The 17718-nt window shown below is 34.8% G+C and overlaps 1 protein-coding gene and 1 non-coding gene across 3 annotated transcripts in view; both read left to right on the top strand.

The window, feature by feature from the left end:
* XRCC4 (X-ray repair cross complementing 4) overlaps positions 1 to 17718 on the top strand; it is a 276417-nt gene that overhangs the window by 149589 nt on the left and 109110 nt on the right. The gene's annotated exons all lie outside the window — the stretch shown is intronic.
* Positions 15736 to 15846, top strand: LOC116554136. Its single transcript, XR_004270069.1, has one exon. It is a non-coding gene; the product is annotated as a U6 spliceosomal RNA (small nuclear RNA).

Genomic DNA, 17718 nt, shown 5'->3' with positions numbered 1-17718 from the left:
ATATATATATATATATATATATATGTATATATATATATATTTTTATAGTGCAGAAACCTTTCTTCTAGAACGTCCATATATAAAAGATTTCTAGGCCAGGCGTAGTGGCTCATGCCTGCAATCCCAGCACTTTGGGAGGCTTAGGCAGGTGGATCACCTGAGGTCAGGAGTTCAAGACTAGTCTGACCAACATGGTGAAACCCCATCTCTATTAAAAATGCAAAAAAAAAAAAAAAAAAGTTAGCTGGGCATGATGGTGTGTGCCTGTAGTCCCAGCTACTCAGGAGGCTGAGGAAGAAGAATATCTTGAACCTGGGAGGTGGAGGTTACAATAAGCCAAGATCACACCACTGCACTCAGCCTGGGAAACAGAGCAAGAATCCATCTCAAAAAAAGAAAAAAGAAGAATTTTGGCTATCAACAGTAATCACTGAATGATATGCAGCACAGTTATTTACAGCATTATGGAGATCTAGGATTTAGTTGTTCTACCAATACCTTTGCTCACAAACAAAGGCATTTTTAATGAACATCTCTAAATCTCATTTTTCTAATCTGTGAAATTTAAGGAGAAAATTATGTAATCTGCAAATTTACAGTAGGGAATCAGCTCTACATTTACAGTTTTCCAGCATATTTAAGGGCTACCTTTTGTTTTATCATGAGGTCAGTGGAAGTCCACAATGTGCCAGGAGGTAAATGTGCAATGCTGATTGAAGTATGTTCCTAAGTTTTCCTTCACCTATTGCCATACCAGTAATTTTGAATGGAAGTGTGTAAGTGGCTTATTTCTGAAATCACAAGCTTTATGTTCTTCCAGCTGATTTTTCATAATATGCTTTCTTATTTATTTACTTATTTATTCATTCATTCACTCACTCATTTGTTTAATTTTAGACATGAGGTCTCATTATGTTGCCCAGGCTGGAGTGCAGTGGCTAGTTACAGGTACAATCATAGCACAGTACAGCCTCGAATTCCTGGGTTCTGCAGTCCTCCCACTTAACCTCCCTACTACAGATGTACTTTATTATGCCCAGCTTCTTCTATCTGATTTTTGAGATCACTTATGATATTCAATAATTCTGCCCATCAGGAAGGATAATCTAGAAATGTAATCAAAGGGAAACTTAGGATGATTATGAAGTCATCTAGCTTAAGTTAGACCATTTCTCCTATGTCACAGGATAATGTATGATTTACCTTATTTGTATTGCTAACGGGTTGGGGGACTATATTATATTAATCTCAGGCTTTGGAGTCTGACTTCACTAAAGGTATGTGATTTGACATTTAAAAAAATTTTTGAGCCTTAGTTGTCTCAATTATAAAATAGAGACTATAGGTTTAAAGGGGTTGAAATTTAATCCTCTTCAAATAGATATATTTGTATATGATATATAATATTATATATTATTAAATATACATATAATTTAATATGGTATCTATCACATACTCAGTAAACATTAGCTTCTATAGCATTAATATTAATATTGTTTTTACTGGTGTTGGCATTGTCAATGGTAAAAAGTACTACTGTTGGCTGGGCGTGGTTGACTCATACCTATAATCCCAGCATTTTGGAAGGCCAAGGCAGATGAATCATTTGAGCCCAGGAGTTTGAGACCAGCCTAGGCAACATGATGAAAACCCATCTCTACAAAAAGTACAAAAGTTAACCGGGCATGGTGGCATGTGCCTGTAGTATCAACTACTTGGGTGGCTGAGGAGGGAGGATCACTTGAGCCCACGAGGTGGAGGTTGCAGTGAGCCCAGATGGCGCCACTATACTCCAGCCTAGGTGACAGAACAAGATCCTGTCTCAAAAATAAAAATGAAAAAGCACAACTGTTCTCAGGGATGCAACAATGTTTCAACATATGCAAATCAATAAATGTGGTACATTACATCAACAAAAATTGCCAAACATCATATAATCAATAGATGCCAAAAAAGCATTTAATAAAATTCAATATCTTTTCATTATAATAAAAAAAAAGTCAACAAACTAGATATAGGAGGAATATACCTTAACATGAAAAAGGCTATGTATGACAAACCCACAGCTGGTATTATACTGTATGGGAAAAAACTAAAAGCCTTTTCTGTAAGATCTGGAACAAAAAAGGATGCCCACTTTTATGACTTTTATTCACAGTGTTTATTCCTGGTAAGGGAGTCCTAGACAGAGCAATTAGGCAAGGGAAAGAAATTAAGGACATACAAATTGGAAAGGAAGAAGTTAAATTAGCCTTGTTTGCAGGGGGTATGAGTTTACATTTAGAAAAACTTGTAGATGGTACCAAAAAAACTATTAGAACTGATAAATTCAGGAAAGTTGCAAGATACATAATTAACATGCAAAAATCAGTAATATATTTATATGTCAACAGTGAAGGAACTAAAAAAGAAACCCTAAAAGGAATTCCATTTAAGATAGGTTCAAATAAAATAAAATGCCGAGGAATAAACCTAACCGAAGAAGTGAAAGATCTCTACAATAAGAATATAAAACATTGAGGAAAGAAATTAAAGGTTCCTACTACAATGAGATCATCTCACCCCAGTTAAAATGGCTTTTTTCAAAAAGGCAATTACTGATGCTGGTGAGGATGTGGAGAAAGGAGAACCCTGTGTAATCTTGGTGGAAATGTAAGTTAGTACAGCCACTATGAGAGAACAATAGGAATGTCCCTCAAAAATCTAAATAGAACTACCTTACAATGGAAAGATATTCATGTTAATGACTTGGGAGAATCAATATTGTTAAAATGACCATACACCCAAAGCAATCTACAGATTCAATGTAATCCCTATCAAAATACCAATGACATTATTCACAGAAATAGAAAAAATAATCCTAAAATGTATATGAAACCGCAAAAGACCATCATAGCTAAAGGAATCCTGAGCAAAAAGAACAAAACTGGAGGCATCACATTACCTGATTTCAAATTATACCACAAAGTTGTAGTAACCAAAACAGCGTGATTCTGTCATAAAAACAGACACAGAAGCCACTGGAACAGAATAGAGAACCCAGAAATAAATTCATGCATTTACAGTGAGCTCACTTTTGAAAAAGTCACCAAGAGCATACCTTGGGAAAAGGACGGTCTCTTTGGTGCTGGGAAAATTGAAATGTTTATGCAGAAGAATGAAACTAGAAACCTATATCTCACCATATACAAAAATCAAATAAAAATGGATTAAAGACCTAAATGTAAGATCTCAAACTATAAACTACTAAAAGAAAACATTGAGGGAGTGATTCAGGACATTTGTCTGGGCAAAGATTATTTGGATTAAGACCTCAAAAGCACAGGCAAGCACAGTAAAAATGGACAAATGGGATCACATCAAGCTAAAAAGCTTCTGAACAGCAAAGGAAAAAAATCAACAAAGTGAAGAGAACAACCCACAGAATGGGATCAAATATTTGCAAATTACCCAACAAGGGACTAATAACCAGAATATTTAAAGAGCTCAAACAACTCAATAAGAGAAAAAAGAATCTGTGAAGATATCGTAAGTTAGCACAGTACAGCCTTGAACTCCTGGGTTCATGCATCCTCCCACCTAAACCTCCCCACTACGAATGCACTCTATCATGCCCAGCTTCTTCCATCTGATTTTTGAGAGGCCTTACAGTATTCAATAATTCTGCCCATCAGGAAGGATAATCTAGAAATGTAGTCAAAGAGAAACTTATGATGGTTATGAAGTCATCTGGCCTGAGCTAGAACATTTCTCCTATACCACAGAATAATGTAAGTATGATGTACCTTATTACCTTACTAGTGGCAGTCCTCAGAAAATGAGATCTTGCCTCCTTAATGAATGCTTTTGATTTTGGGAAAAGATTCATTAGGCTTCAGATAAATGTTAGTTGTTGGGAGAAACAATGAGCCTTCACACCCCTGGGGGTCTTCAAAATTTGGACAAAGCTGCTGTATTCTAATTATTTTAGTGTTTATCTGGGTCAGTAGATGTTACTAAATGTGCACAAGCTCTGTCCTGAGCGAATCCTCTAGCTTGCAGCCTAAATTTAAATAAGACAAAAATAAATATTAAAGAATGAGACAAAAATACATATAAACACTAATAATTACTAAGATACAAACCAATAATTCATAGAGAGAACTGTATATGAGATTTTTCTGATGACGTTTCATCTTTCTCTGAATCATTTTATTTTTCATAAAAGAAGTAAGGTTGTATGCTTTTCTTTTTAGCTAAGTGGACTTCAGGTTTATCAGTAACAAAAACTTAAATCATTGTCACCGAAAATATAAAGATTTTTAAGAGAATTTTTGAAGTATGAAGAACTAGGCAAAGTAATGTCAGCCTTTCCTTTAAGAAACAGTTAGCTGCTAGAAGACCACAAATGGGTGCTAAGTTTCAGGCAGCTCCTAAGCAAGCTGATATCTCTTTAGAAAATATGTTTAATTCCTGTTCACACTAGACTGTGTCATTAATAATTAAATGCCTAATGATTCTCTTCTCACAGAATTTTAAATTTTGCTGGGAAGAATAGAAATAATTGCAGGGTAGAAGAAAATACTGTGCTAGAAAGCATCAATTTACGTACTCTAACATTTGTTAAATGCCTATTAGGTGTTGAGCCTGATATAAACAAATCTAAACAATTAGTTGCAGTGCAAAGTTGCAAGTGTTAGTATGGTGCTTCGGTCATAGATGGTACTTAATATATGTTAAATGTATAAATGATTAATGAATGAATGTTTAACTGCTTCACAGAAAGTGCAGTGAAGAAAAAGAGGAAGAAATTACTCTTTACCTATGATTTATAGAGATTATGCTGCAACTATATATTAAGAAGTGAGCAGGAGAGCTAAAGTGAGCAGGTCAAGAGGGCAGCACAGGATATTCCAGGTAGAGAGAATAAGATATGAAAAGGCATGAAGATTTTTCTTTTTGTTTTAAAGTAAAAGAACAGTGACAGGTGTGGTAATGCATACCTTAATCCCAGCACTTTGGGAGGCTGAGGCAGGAGGATTGATTGAGGCCAGGAGTTCAAGACTGGGCAACATAGTGAGACCCTGGCTCTACAGGGGGAAAAAAAAAAGCACTTTAGCTGAGAGTGGTGGCATGCACTTGTAGTCCCAGCTACTCAGGAAGGTAAGGCAGGAGGATCACTTGAGCCCAGGAGTTCAAAGCTGCAGTTAGCCATGATCTTGCCACTGCACTTCAGGCTGGGTGACAGAGTGAGACCCTGACTCAATAAATGAATGCAAAAGAACAGAACATATTCAAGGAAGGGGGAGAGGCTCTGTAACTGACTCAGAGTGTGTGTGGCAGAGTGGTGAGAAATAAGCTGGATTGAAAGCCTCAGAGTATTAAAATTAAACTGACATTTTAGAAAGATAACTCAGACTGAAGTGTGGAGGATGAGTAGAGAGAGAAGACCCAAAGGCAGAGATAAATTAAAAAGGATATTGGATTAAAACAAGAGAGAAGTGATGATCTGAACTAAAACAGTGTCCTCAGAGATAGAGGGGAAAGCTGAGAACTATTTGGAAATAGAATTGACAAAACTTAATTATTTGCTTATTATTATGAATGGAGGCATTCTGACTTTTAGATTTCTACCTAAAACTAGTAGGTAGATGGTAAAGATAGTAGTCAAAACTAATAATGTAACATGGTTACATATTGAACTTTTACTTTGGGGACCACAAAAAAATGTCCAGGAAACACTTGGAATTCTGTATCCAGAGTTACAAAACACACAAAGGTAGATTCTGTTTTGTGTGTGGACAAGATAGCTGAAGTTTAAAAGTGAGTGAGATCACCAGGAAAAGCCAGTACCGTGGTATATTGAAAGGTCTAAAACTTACCCACTAAGACCAGTATCAGGAAGAATAAAGATTGTATTCGAGGAATTTCTAAGGTAACCCAAGTATTTTCACAAGTATGTGAAAACCATTGGTTATATTTAATTGACATCTTGCAAGTGTCCCACTGGACTTTGTAAAAGCGATTCATTCACTGAGTTGAAAATTCAGGGCCACGTTCAGTGGCTAATGTCTGAAATCCCAGCATTTATGAGGCTGAGGTGGGCAGATCACTTGAGGTCAGGAGTTTGAGACCAGCCTGGCCAACATGGCAAAACTCCATTTCTACTAAAAATACAAAAATTGGCCAGGCATGATGGCACACACCTGTAATGCCAGCTACTTGGGAGGCTGAGGCATGAGAATCGATTGAACCCAGGAAGGTGAAGGCTGCAGTGAGCCCAGATCATACCAGTACACTTCAGTCAGGGCAACAAAGTGAGCCTCTGTCTCAAAAAAAAAAAAAAAAATCAGTAATACAAACATAAATCAAATAAGAAAATAAATATTTTAGTTGTAGGATTTTTAAGTTAATGTATTTATTAAATCATTGCAGTCATGTTAGTGATTTATATTGAAATTCAAGAAGCACAACATCGTTTTACACAAATCCTTTTGTGTAATGAATATAATATGCAAATGAATTAATTTTGTTAAATAAAATAGTACTTCTCTACTCTCAGTTCACTGATGCTTTTTTTCTTCTCATTTCAGGGAAAAAAAATCCACCTTTCAAAAATGTCATATACTGTACATTAAAAAGTTTAAAACTTTTTACTGAGACCCACAGTAAGAATATATTTCACCTTCCATCAAGTACAGTTGATCTTTGTACAACGTGGGGTTAGGGGTGCTCACTTCCCACACAATCAGAATACCACGTAGAACTTTTGACTTGTCCAAATCTTTACTAATAGCGTACTGTTGACCAGAGGCTCACCGATAACATAAACAGTCAATTCACAAATATTTTGTGTTTTATGTATTATATACTATTATATATTCTTACAATGAAGTGAGCTAGAGAAAAAAGGAAATGTTATTAAGAAAATCATAAGGAAGAGAAAATATTCTTACTGTTCATTAAGTGGAGGTGGATTCTCAAAAAGAGAATCCTTTGCATTGTTAAGTGGGCTGAGGAAGAGCAGGAGGAGGAGGAGGGGTCTTGCTGTCTCAGGGCGGCAGAGGGGGAAGAAGTGGAAGAGAAGGAAGGGGAAGCAGGAGAGACAGGCAAATTCAGTGTAATTTTTATTTTAAAAAAATCACATATAAATGGATCCTCACAGTTCAAATCCATATTGCCCCAGGGTCACCCATATACACATTGTGTGTGTGTGTGTGTGTATGTGTGTAAGCTGACACAAACCTTGCATGAAACACTACTTACCCTTGTTTGTTCCTGTACTCAGCACTTTTAATTTCCTTAATCTCTTTCAGTGTTTTGCTTCATTGATAATTATTCTATTTCTTACTTTCGATAAACATATGAGATTGTAGATATTAGGTTCTGAGATTATAAGCATGCACAACTCTCCTTTATCTTAAAATAAATAAGCAGTACTTATCTCTTGCTCTACTTATTTTATTTTATTTTATTTTCATTTTATTTTATCATTTTTTTTTTTACATAGGGTCTCACTTTGTTGCCCAAGCTGGAAAGTCATGGTGTGACCATAGTTCACTGCAGCCTTGAACTCCTGGGCTCAAGTGATTCTCCTACCTCAGCCTCCCAAGTAGCTGTTGGGCCTATAGGTGTGCACTACCATGCCCAGCTTCAACTTATTTTAAAAATTGTTATTGAATCTAACCTTCATTTACCTCCAAATTTCTAATGTATATATCATCAATACTTGCTATTTTAACCTTCCCATCACCAAGGCCGTCTTTCCTGTACTTACTCCCTTAACAATCCCATCCAAAATCAATTCCCTTGGTAATAGCTAGCGCTTGTGTAACAACTTTATGTGCCAAGCTAACTGCTTTACAATTGTTAATAAATTTTACTCACTACAAAAATATGAAGTAGGTTCTGTTTTTATCCATAGTGAGATTAAGTAGCCTGCTCAAGATTACATAGATGGCCAGCAGGGCAACTTGGATTCAAAACCAGGTATCATATATAACCAGCTCTTAAACTAATGTCTATAACACCACATTGCTGTTTATATTTTCAATTATGATATCTTTCTTTCATCTTATTTTTCTTCTCTTTCTCTGTCTCTCAATGTATCATTTATGTTCAGAATTAAACTTTTCTATGAAGACTGTTGTAGCACTGGAATAATAGTCTAGAGGTAGCAGTAGTTGGTAAACATTCTGACTGTATGCTTGTATTACTTCAAGGACAGAGAATGATGTTTTAATGGAAGTGATGCCATCAAGTTAGTTTAACAATGATGAAGAAGATGAGTGAACACTCCAGGACAAATGAAAATATATTCAAGGGTGTATTCATTTGATAGCGCTGCCATAGCAAAATACTACAGACCGGAGGCTTACCAACAGAAATTTATTTTTCTCATATTTCTGGAGACTGGAAGTCAAAGATCAAGATGTTGGCAGATTTGGTTTCTCCTAAGACATCTCTCCTTGACTGTACATGGCTATTTTCTTCACTGTACATGCATTTCCCTGGTGTTCCTCTTATAAAAACATCAGACTTACTAGGTTAGGGCCTACCTCCTTGACCTTACTTAACGTTATATACCCATTTTAAGGACTTATTTCCAAAGACAGTCATATTCTCAGGTGTGCTGGAGATTTAGGACTTAAGAATCTTGGGGGAACACTATTCAGTCTTTTAAAAGAAACTTCTTGCCAACAAAAAAGGCAGTGTGCATTATGCAGTTACCCTGCAAAGTGTTGTGGATCCGTTTAATGAGAATGACAGCTAGGAAAGAGACAACAGAAGGGAGACTATTGATCCTGAAACCATTGTCAGCAGGATAAAGGAAGCAAGAGATTGGAAAATTGGAAACACATTTTAATGTTGTAGAGAAGGGAAGGACAAAACAGGAAGGTGTGTGCTAGCTTTGTTGACCTACCCAGCATTCCTAATTACAAGCAGAAAGTTGTTCAGGGTTCTGCAGAACTTAGAATCCCTGCTGCATGCCTGTCACTGAGAAAATGTAAATTAATAGAGAATGGAGGAAGTAATATTGGGGATTTGGCAGATGAAGGCAGTCTCTTAGAGCATATCTTTTAAAAATAATGTGCAAAGTTAAAATGTTTTTGGAATTGAAGTGGCATAACTAATCTAAAATATATTTTTATTTCAAGGATTGTACTATTATATAATGATGTATATAATAGAAAAAGAAATAAAACTCTCCTCATTATGTACTTAAAGCATTAGTGATTTCTTCTTCTTTATGGGTCAGATTTTCCTGTTATTTCACATGTTCAGTATTTTTTATTATATACCAGACATTCTGATTGCTATATTATACGGTTTTGTTGTGTCTCTTTAAAGAGTGTTGAGTTTTGTTCTGGCAGACATTTTACTGGAAAGTCAGCTTAACTCTAATTAAGCTTACAAAAAAGAAGAAAATTAATTAATTGGTATAGACCTTTTAGGGGTGTCATTTGAGTGCTCAGCATTTTAGTGATGTTTTTTACACTGTTTATTGGAAGTTCTACATATCTTACTATTTGTGACATCTGGGTTTCTATTCAAATCATAGCTCATGGCTCTTCAGTTAGCTATTTTCTGCCAGGTCTTCAGCCTTGCTGTGTGCCTGTTCAGCTTAATTTGCATCCAATGACTTATGATAACTCCTTTTGGGGCTCATTTTTTGTGTAGTTAACGCTTTTCCACTGCTTTAACTTGTAAATTCCAGCTATTTCAACAGCACCAAGCTCTACTTTGTGCCTCTTTAGTTGAATGAGGTCATTGTGGTCTGCGTGGGCTCCACCCACATCCCTGTGCTGAGGTCTGGAAAGTACAGCAGGTAGAAAGACAGAGTGGTCGTAGGGCTCACCTCTTATATGTTTTTTCTTTCAGGAAGCACAGTCCTGCACAAACAGTTTTCCAATGTGGAAAACTAGTAATTTCTTCTTGAGAAATTGAGGCTTATGCCTGTAATCCCAGCACATTGGGAGGCCAAGGTGGGTGGATCACCTGAAGTCAGGAGTTTAAAACCAGTCTGGCCAACATGGCAAAACCCCATCTCTGCTAAAAATACAAAAATTTGCTGGATGCGGTGGCAGGCACCTGTAATTCCAGCTACTCAGGAGGCTGAGGCTTGAACCTGGGAGGTGGAGGTTGCAGTGAGCCTAGATCGTGCAGCTGCACTCCAGCTTGGGCAACAAACCGAGACTCCATCTCAAAAAAAAAAAAAAAAAAAAAAAAAAAATTGAATCCATCATTAACATAAGTTTTGCATAGAATTAAATTTAACTTCTTAGAAACTGGTTTTTGCTGAAATCAATTTTATATATTTCATACTAATAATACTACTGTTATGAAGTTAAATATGCATATATATTAACAACATATAACAGATAAATCACACCAGCTTGGAACAGTAACATAAACCACTTTATAAAAACCCCGTCCTGAGAAGGAGCAGCATGTTAAAATGACTTGTGTTGAGAAAACTGTTCTGAGAATGGTTCTATTAAGGAAAGTTTGTTTTCTTAGCTTTTGATGTCCTCGGGTAACAAAATCAACGTTCTTCTGTATTTAATGAAAATAAGTTGTAAAAAAGCAACAGGTGTTTTGGTAAGTAAAAAAAAAACTATTCAGGGCTTAAAGCATTAAAGTATTCTATTTTCTTTATTATAATTATTGGAGCAAGAGATTTTGAAATTAAACTGTTGCTCTGTAGATTTGGAGAGAAGAGTCTAGGAAGTGAGTTATATGACCTGATTGACCTTTGTACCTATCATGTTTAATATAATTATCTATAATTAGTAGATTTTAAAATAACTTACTGTCTGAAAATATAAACAAAATAGAAATATGTAGCTACTAGAAACCTAGGAATATAATGTTGCTGTCATCATAGAAATGCATGAATAAAGATAAAGGAGAAATTAGACAAAGATTACTTTTTGATAATTGTGTAAGATTTTTTGGCTGAAAATTAATACATGTTAAAATTTATCAGTTTATTTAGATTTCCAAAAAGAATTCATTTGATATCTATTTTATATTTGCAGGTTAAAAGTTATTATTTATCTAAAAAACAACTATGTATAGTATAAATAATTGTTTGAATGACATTTGAAAATATCTTATTTGATCAATGAAGATAATACAATTTATTTCTCAATCTCTCCTCCCTTCCCCACTCTTCCCACTCTCCCCCTCCATCTGTCCTCTTAACATCTTTTTCTTAATCTCCTCTCCTTCCCCCTGCAACAATCATATGACCTATAAGAAACAGATTATTGTCTATTAAATACTCATTCTTGAAGGTCACTGTTTCTTTTACCCTTATTTTTCTATAGATAAAAATCTATTTATCAAAGTTTGTTGCAAGTTAATTTTTTTCTATCATTGTCCTTTTTTTTCCTATTAAGTTAGGCGTAATGCTTCTCACTTTTACTTATAGCATTTATGTTTTTTATTTTCCAACTGATATGCCAATATGGATATAGATATCTGTATCTATCTATGAGTCTATTCATCTATCTGAATAGTAACAAAAATACAGACTTTTTCTTTCTTCTTCTGTACTTTCCCAGCTGTGTTATGTTAACGTCCCTTGTGTAACTATATTTCTTGGCTGAGATTTCTGGTAACCATTATTTACAAATAATATACTCCTTTGTACAAGACTAGAATATTCACCACAGGGTCATTTTAAATGCCGACTCCAGTTTAATGTACTAGGCTTTGAATACATTGTTGGCCTTATAATGAAAATTACAGACTTTTTAAAGAGAAATTATGTTTATAGATTAACAAATCAGGCAGAATTTAGTTACTTTTGTTTGTCTACATTTAATTAGAAAAGGTTTCCTGTCTTTTATATTCTACTTACATAATCTTCAGTATTTTTCTTAGTGCTGTTTTTATTAAACAATAATTTTTGGGGGCACCTAATATGTACCAAGCAACATGACCAACCATTTTTCTAAATGTCAGTTTATTATGGAAGAATTATAAATTTAAAAATGTGTGCATACATGAAACATTTACTTCATCGGAAATATTCTTTTTATTTAGGTAGTCTTTTCTTATTTTTGTCCATTTTATACAAAATGGTGATACTACAAAATTATCAATCCTTTAAGGTAAGACTGTGCATTTTAACTTATAAGATAAATGCATTTTGCACAAAAGCACATTTTATGAATTTCAGAGATAGTAAGATAAATAACTTTATGAGGTATACTATGATCTGATGTCCCCACTTCCAGTTTCAAGATTAAAATACCTTATGAGATTGAAATTTGGACTTCCTAGCTGTTTATGAATCATAGTGGAGTGACATACATACATTAACCCTTTTAAACTGTATTTGCCTTCTTTAATTGTGTTTGCTAGGTAAATACAGATTTTAGAAAGGAAAAAGAAAATATTTTAAAATAGTTCTGCTGATTCTTCAATTCTGCTTAACAAATTTAGTTCCATAATCAGTGGATTTAATCAAACCTGACAGGAGTTAATACCAGTTGGAAAAACCTATGAACAAATATGCATAACTAAAGATTTGGGGCTATTCACAAGGAAATCATAAACACTATATAGGTAGCCAACCAAGTAAGATGAAGTTGCCTGCATCCATATCTTAGAGCAGGAGTCCTCAACCCCCAAGCGGCAGACCAGTTCTGGTCCGTCACCTGTTAGGAACTGTGCCACACAGCAGTAGGTGAGGAGTAACCAGCAAGAATCACCACCTGAGCTCCATCTCCTGTCAAATCAGTGACAAAACCATCCCCCGCAACCTTACCTGGTCCATGGAAAAATTGTCTTCCATGAAACCCTGATCCTGATGTCAAAAAGATTGGGGACCATTGTCTTAGAGGAAGGAAAACAGTGAAAAATTAATTGGGAACTATCAAGAAATCTGACTAAGGAAGCATCAGAGGAACTGATATGCCATACACAGAAGATTTAGATGATGCCATTGAACTAGCAAGTTGAAGCTTTCTGTATTGATGATATGTTTAGATAATTGAAGACCTTGAGTGATTTTCTTTCAGAATACAATGTTTTTAAATGAACCTATATACTGTGGTATTTATTAAATATTTATGCATATAGACCATACTAAGTTATATACATAGCACAATGTTTAATAATACTCTATTTAATAGTAATTTAAGAAATTTTCAAAGGTAGTTTTGATTAAATGGTATTACTTTGTGCAGACTTTACAATAATATTCAACTCTAGTGTATACTACTTACTAAGAGAACTCAAAACATTATGTATTTTTTTTTGATCAATTATTCTTCCAACTCAGTGACCTTTACCACTTCTTTATACTGCAGTAATATGAGTAGAGAAAGGTGCTAGGCTCTGTGGGCACGGAGGAGACTTTGGAATCAGCAAAGCCCTCCTGACAGAAGTGATATCTTCATTGAGGCAACGGTGAGTGAGAGTTGAGTAATAGGTGGCAGAACACTCTTTCTGGCATAAGATTGATCATATGTGCAAAGTCCAGAAGCATTTTGAGAGAATAGTACATCTAACAAAATTCAGTATGGTTGTAGAAGTAAGCTGACCCAGAACAGAATGACATTTTTAAAAATACTTTAGGGAGTTTTAGTTTTGTCTTGAAGGCAATAGAAAAGGACCTGACTCGATCAGACTTTCATTTTTAGAAAAATTCTCCTAGACATTTTAATGAGAATTATTTTTATCTGCTTGTCCATGTATAAACTATAGCAGGAATCTAAGAAAGAAACTGTGGAAGTATTGGAGATGCAGATAATTATTAGACAGACTTAAGAACTTTTTATGTGGTACTGATTAGATTTGCAAGATGAAGTTTTGAGAGGCATGGAGACTGATTCCTTCTTTGCGGCATGACAAGTTTTGCGGACAGTGACATTAAGAAAGCTTTGTCCCGACCACATTGCAAAGACAGCATGTTCAAAATAAAGACTTAACACATTGCTAATAATCATTGTTAACTGTAATTTGAAGATACCTAAACAGTCTTCATTAATATAAAATGTCATTTAAAAATGCATTCATAATAAATCATGATAAATTTCCCAGTTATTATTATTTTTGTCAAATTGATGCTCAAAGTAACTTTAGCTTTTAATTGTCTAATTTTGAGCATTAATAACCAAAGGATATACAAATTAGTCATTTTAAAAATAAAAACCTTATGAGGTTTTTGTTGAAAATTTTGAAAAATCATAATTAACATGAAGCGGTACAACATAAAGGAAACGTGGATGTTTGGAAATGAAAATTCTAAAGAAAAACTTTCTAATCTGGCCAATACTTTTTGACCCAATACTAACTTAAAAGTGCTTCACAATGGTCTGAAAGTGCATTTAGTCTATCTTACCAAATAATATAATCATTTTTAAAAAGCACAGTAAGGTAAATTATAGAATCTGTGACTTTTTTATACCAGCAGTAACTACTTAGTCTTAATTTTTCCCCACCTACTTTTATGGATTTAAAAATAAACCTTTACAGAATTGTTATGTGACCTGCCCATAGTTATCAAGGCAACGACTAACAGACTCAAGTTTGGAATTCTTCTAGGATATTTTATTAATTCAATATAAACATTTTCTTAGTTATAGCACCATATAGTATAATATTTTTCTTATTCCTTCTACATGAAAGTGCTGCCTAATCTCATTCAGTTTTCAAGCTAGTTAGGACATGTCTAGTGTTGCAAATCTGGAAATTTTTTTTTTTTTTTTTTTTTTTATCATTTCGCAGTTTTCAAGGAATACCTCTGAAACTTAGCTCTCTAGTTTCCTTTTCATGGAACAACTACAAACTGGCCAAATTATATCACAGAGACATCAACATTGACGTATAGGAATGCAAATAGAATGTTTTTTCCTAATGTATCAAAATTATTCCAGACTTCTGCAATTAAGCTTGCATTGGCAAAATGAAGTGGAAAGATTTATCATTGTCAAATAAATTCAGCTAAGTTCTTCTTCCTACCCCTGTTAATGATCAGAGAGAGAAAGTTTATGGTATGTATTACTGTTCCTTATCGACAAAATTCATCAGATAATCATGCTAATAATTAACTCTGCCAATTTGATCGGATTTTGGTTTTGACTTACTAGTCAAGCTAGTGATCTTGTCTTAGTTCTAACCAGGTAATGTAGAGTCACTGCAGGTAATATACTGGTAATATATATTTTTTTTAAAAAATAAGCTTAAAGATTCCCTATACCACTTCTTTTAAAAAGGTTCTGTTTCTTATTTATTTGGTCCATTATTAAATTTATACTAGTTCAATGAAATCCTGTCTAAACTTTGTAAGAAGTATAGATTTTATTAACAGTTGAGTAAAATTTTAAAAAAATGAAAATTTCAAAAGTCCTTAGAAATCTCTATGAAGATATCACTAGCAAATGTCTTAGGTTGACAGAAGTTCACAAACAATGAAGCTTTGTGTTGGCTCCAAACATTTCACGACACAGGTAGCTATTGAAAACTGAGAAATTGTAGTTTTGTTTTCCGAAAACTTATTAACCATTTAAAGTGCTTTCGGAGGTTTGTTATTTTTAACCAGAAAATGATGTAAATTGAAGGCTTACTGTTGCTCTTTCGTAAATTGCTTTTCCCCCCTAATGTTTTTCTTTTCCTAATGTTAACTGGAATTGGCACCAGCAAGCATAAATGATCAATAGTGTGGTATTTCGCACAGATGTGAAATAACTTATAAGTTATTATTATTAGGTTCCCTTAGTGTTTAAGAATTTATAGCAGTTGTTCTAGCTTCAGCAGCACATATATACTAAAATTGGAACCATACAGAGAAGATTAGCATGGCCTCTGTGCAAGGATGACACACAAATTTGTGAAGCATTCCATATTTTTTTCATGCCAGTTAGAATGGCGATCATCAAAAAATCTGGAGACAACAGATGCTGGAGAGGATGTGGAGAAGTAGGAACACTTTTACACTGTTGGTGGGAGTGTAAATTAGTTCAACCATTGTGGAAGACAATGTGGCGATTCCTCAAGGATATGGAAATAGAAATTCTATTTGACCCACCAATCCCATAACTGGGTATATATCCAAAGGATTGTAAATCATTCTGTTATAAAGACACATGCACAGATGTGTTCACTGCTGCACTGTTTACAATAGCAAAGACCTGGAACCAACCCAAATGCCCATCAATAATAGACTGGACAAGGAAAATGTGGCACATGTACACCATGGAATACTATGCAGCCATAAAAAAACGAAGAGTTTGTGTCCTTTGTAGGGACATGGATGAATATGGAAACCATGATTCTCAGCAAACTGACACAAGAGGAGAAAATCAAACACTGCATGTTCTCATTCATAGGCGGGTATTGAACAATGAGAACACATCACACACTGGGGCCTGTTGTGGGGGCTAGGGGAGGGACAGCAGCGGGTGGGGAGTTTTGGGAGGGATAACATGGGGAGAAATGCCAGATATAGGTGATGGGGGGATGGATGCCGCAAACCACCTTGCCGTGTAAGTACCTATGCAACAACCCTGCATGATCTGCACATGTACCCCAGAACCTAAAGTACAATAAAAAAAATAAATTAAAAAAATTATAGCAATCAATGAATATTTATTGAAAAATTACTTTGTGTTATACACCATTCTAGTCTGTCTTGATCTATTAGTGAATAAGACAAACTTAGTCCCTGCCTTTGTGGAACTTATAAATATTAGATAAATTACTGCAAGTTTGATGAAATCTAAGGATGTTTGAGGGCTATCCAAATGTTCTACCCAAAAAGGTGATTGTGTAATTTCAATTCAGATTTGCTGTTTGAGTTCATTCTGAAACATCCTGAAAACCGAATTTTTAAAGCCAAGGCTTTTCTTAAATCAGTTTGCTCAGAGTGAGCTAGCCGTTTAATTTTCTCTTTTGGAAATGTACTTCAGAGCCATGTGACTGTAAGGATTATGCTTTCAAAAAAAAATCTGTTAAAAGACGAAAAGCAATGTAAGAAATCAAGTTATAGATATTTGACAATGGAAAAGAAAAACCAAAGCTTCACAGATTAATTTGGGAAATGTAGTAAACAACTGGAAATCAATGCTTACCTTAAAACTATTAAATTAGTTACTTTTTAATTGCTTGTGTGGCTTATGGCTTTCTTTCTTTTTCTTTTTTTTTTTTTTTTTTTTTTGAAACGGAGTTTCACCCTTGTTACCCATGCTGGAATGCAATGGCGCGATCTCGGCTCACTGCAACCTCCGCCTCCTGGGTTCAGGCAATTCTCCTGCCTCAACCTCCTGAGTAGCTGAGATTACAGGCACGCGCCACCATGCCCAGCTAATGTTTTTTTTTTTTTGTATTTTTAGTAGAGACGGGCTTTCACCATGTTGACCAGGATGGTCTCGATCTCTTGACCTCGTGATCCACCCGCCTCGGCCTCCCAAGCTTATGGCTTTCTTACAAGTAGTTGTGTCTTTCTGTCCTACTTAATTATAAACTTTTGGAGTGCATGCTAGTAGTGTCTTCTGGATAGTGCCACAGTTAGAATGCCTCTGAAATTTACCTTTACAGTTGCCTCTGCATAAAATAGTTCATAAAACAATCAATAAATATTGGTTGAATGAGTGGAAGAATACATGAATTCTTAAGTTCTGAAGAACTGAATTTCTTTGGTAGTAAAGCTTTAAAAAATAATTTAAAAAAATTAAACATTGAGGCTGGGTGCAGTGGCTCACTCCTGTAATCCTAGCACTTTGG

The sequence above is a fragment of the Sapajus apella genome, unplaced genomic scaffold (genome assembly GCF_009761245.1).
Source record: "Sapajus apella isolate SASKATOON/1434 unplaced genomic scaffold, GSC_monkey_1.0 scaffold1, whole genome shotgun sequence".
Classification (NCBI taxonomy): domain Eukaryota; kingdom Metazoa; phylum Chordata; class Mammalia; order Primates; family Cebidae; genus Sapajus; species Sapajus apella.
This window is presented reverse-complemented; position numbering and strand designations above follow the sequence as displayed.